The sequence below is a fragment of the Triticum aestivum genome, chromosome 3D (assembly GCF_018294505.1).
Source record: "Triticum aestivum cultivar Chinese Spring chromosome 3D, IWGSC CS RefSeq v2.1, whole genome shotgun sequence".
NCBI classification, from domain to species: Eukaryota; Viridiplantae; Streptophyta; class Magnoliopsida; order Poales; family Poaceae; genus Triticum; species Triticum aestivum.
This window is the reverse complement of record NC_057802.1, coordinates 587815559-587818734: the sequence shown is the minus strand read 5'-3', so window position 1 is coordinate 587818734 and position 3176 is coordinate 587815559.

The following is a 3176-nucleotide window of genomic DNA, read 5'->3' as shown; positions in this document are numbered from 1 at the left end:
CCCAATTGCGAAGATGGCAACACAAAGTTCGGTACCGTAGTGGAATTGCTGCAGTGGAAGGCAGAGAATGCTGTGCCTGACAAAGGATTTGAGAAGCTACTGAAAATATTGAAGAAGAAGCTTCCAAAGGATAACGAATTGCCCAACAGTACATACGCAGCAAAGAAGGTCGTATGCCCTCTAGGATTGGAGGTGCAGAAGATACATGCATGCCCTAATGACTGCATCCTCTACCGCGATGCGTACAAGGATCTGAACGCATGCCCGGTATGCGGTGCATTGCGGTATAAGATCAGACGAGATGACCCTGGTGATGTTGACGGCGAGCCCCCCAGGAAGAGGGTTCCTACGAAGGTGATGTGGTATGCTCCTATAATACCACGGTTGAAACGTCTGTTCAGAAACGAAGAGCATGCCAAGTTGATGCGATGGCACAGTGAGGACCGTAAGAAAGACGGGAAGTTGAGAGCACCCGCTGACAGGTCGCAGTGGAGAAAAATCGAGAGAAAGTACTGGGCTGAGTTTGCAGGTGACCCAAGGAACGTATGGTTTGGTTTAAGCGGGGATGGCATTAATCCTTTTGGGGAGCAGAGAAGCAATCACAGCACCTGGCCCGTGACTCTATGTATGTATAAACTTCCTCCTCTGATGTGCATGAAGCGGAAGTTCATTATGATGCCAGTTCTCATCCAAGGCCCTAAGCAACCCGGCAACGACATTGATGTGTACCTAAGGCCATTAGTTGAAGAACTTTTACAGCTGTGGAATGGAAACGGTGTACGTACGTGGGATGAGCACAAACAGGAGGAATTTAACCTGCACGCGATGTTGTTTGTATCCATCAACGATCGGCCCGCTCTCAGTAACCTTTCAAGACAGAAAAACAAGGGATACCATGCATGCGCGCACTGTTTAGCCGACACCGAAAGTATATACCTGGACAAATGCATGAAGAATGTGTACGTGGGCCATCGTTGATTTCTTCCGACCAACCATCAATGTCGAAAGAAAGGCAACCTTTTCAAAGGCGAGGCAGACCACCGGAAGAAGCCCGCCATGCGTACCGGTGATCACGTATATGCTATGGTCAATGATTTACACGTAATCTTTGGAAAGGGTCCCGGCGGAGTAGCTGTTCCGAATGACGCTGAGGGACGCGCACCCATGTGGAAGAAGAAATCTATATTATGGGTGATGCACGTCACGAAGAACCTTTGCGTGAACCTGCTAGGCTTCTTGGGCGTGTATGGGAAGACAAAAGATACAGCTGAGGCACGGGAGGACCTGCAACGTTTGCACGAAAAAGACGGCATGCCTCCAAAGCAGTAAGAAGGTCCTGCCAGCTACGCTCTTACCAAAGAAGAGAAGGAAGTCTTCTGTGAATGCCTGCTTAGTATGAAGGTCCCGACTGGCTTCTCGTCGAATATAAAGGGAATAATAAATATGCCAGAGAAAAAGTTCCAGAACCTAAAGTCTCATGACTGCCACGTGATTATGACGCAACTGCTTCCGGTTGCATTGAGGGGGCTTCTACCGGAAAATGTCCGATTAGCCATTGGGAAGCTATGTGCATTCCTCAATGGAATCTCTCAGAAGGTGATCGATCCAGAAATCATACCAAGGCTAAGGAGTGATGTGGGGCAATGTCTTGTTAGTTTCGAGCTGGTATTCCCACCATCCTTCTTCAATATCATGACGCACGTCCTAGTTCATCTAGTTGACGAGATTGTCATTCTGGGCCCCGTATTTCTACACAATATGTACCCCTTTGAGAGGTTCATGGGAGTCCTAAAGAACTATGTGCGTAACCGCGGTAGGTCAGAAGGAAGCATCTCCATGGGCCAGCAAATAGAGGATGTCATTGGGTTTTGTGTTGACTTCATTCCTAGCCTTAATAAGATAGGTCTCCCTAAATGCACGGACGGATATTCTTGGTCTCAAGCACACTACACAGTTCTACAGAACTCTACCTTGGTGACCACGTATGTCGATGAACACAAGAACAGTCTGTGCTCCAAACACCCGGAGCAGTGCGACGACTGGATTACATGTGAACACATCAGGACTTTCAGCAGTTGGTTGGAAACACGTCTCAGAGGTGACAGCACTATTTGTGATGAGCTGTACTCGTTGTCCAGGTGACCATCTTCGACTGTATTGACTTACAAACGATATAAGATAAATGGGAATACATTTTACACGATCGCCCAAGATAAAAAAAGCACCAACCAAAACAGCGGTGTCCGCTTTGATGCAGCAACCGAGAGGGGAAAGGACACATATTATGGTTACATATTGGACATATGGGAACTTACTACGGACATGATTTTAAGGTCCCTTTGTTTGGTGCAAATGGGTCAATCTGTCAGGAGGCGGTGTACAGGTAGACCCATAGTACGGAATGGCAACAGTGGATCTGAAAAATCTTGGGTACACTGACGAACCGTTCGTCCTAGCCAATGATGTGGCACAGGTTATCTATGTGAAGGACATGTCTACCAACCCGAGAAAAAGAAAAGATAAGGAAGCGAATACATCATACGATGAGCCAAAGCGCCACATAGTTCTTTCAGGAAAAAGGGACATCGTGGGAGTGGAGGGCAGGACAGACATGTCTGAAGATTATGAAAAGTTTCATGAAATTCCTCCCTTCAAAGTCAAGGCTGACCCAAGCATCCTGATAAACGATGAAGATTACCCATGGTTACGGCGCAATAAGCAAATGACACAAGCGAAGAAAAAGTGAAGACTTTCTCCCGCAACTATTAGGATGATACCATGCCAACTTTGTAACAGACAAGTATGATACCATTGTCCATTTTGTACACGAAGTGCATCTAGTTTTTGCCGTAACCCTCTCAACTTTCTTGCACATGCTATGTGGATGAAATGATGATACCATGCCAACTTTCAACCTTTTTAGAGTTCATTTGAAATGCTTTTCAATTTCAGGGTCTTATAGCTCAAAATAATCAATAAATGCATGAAAAATAACAAATGAAGTCAGAAAGGGCAGAAAGAACTGGTATTAAAGGAATCAACTAAAAAGCCTTTATAAACCTCTAGTATTATTGAAACTAAAATTATATAGAATTTATGCAACTAAAATTATCAAAGTATTTTCTGTTCAAAACATTAAAAGCAAAAAGAATTTTCATAAAATAAATACAAAAAGC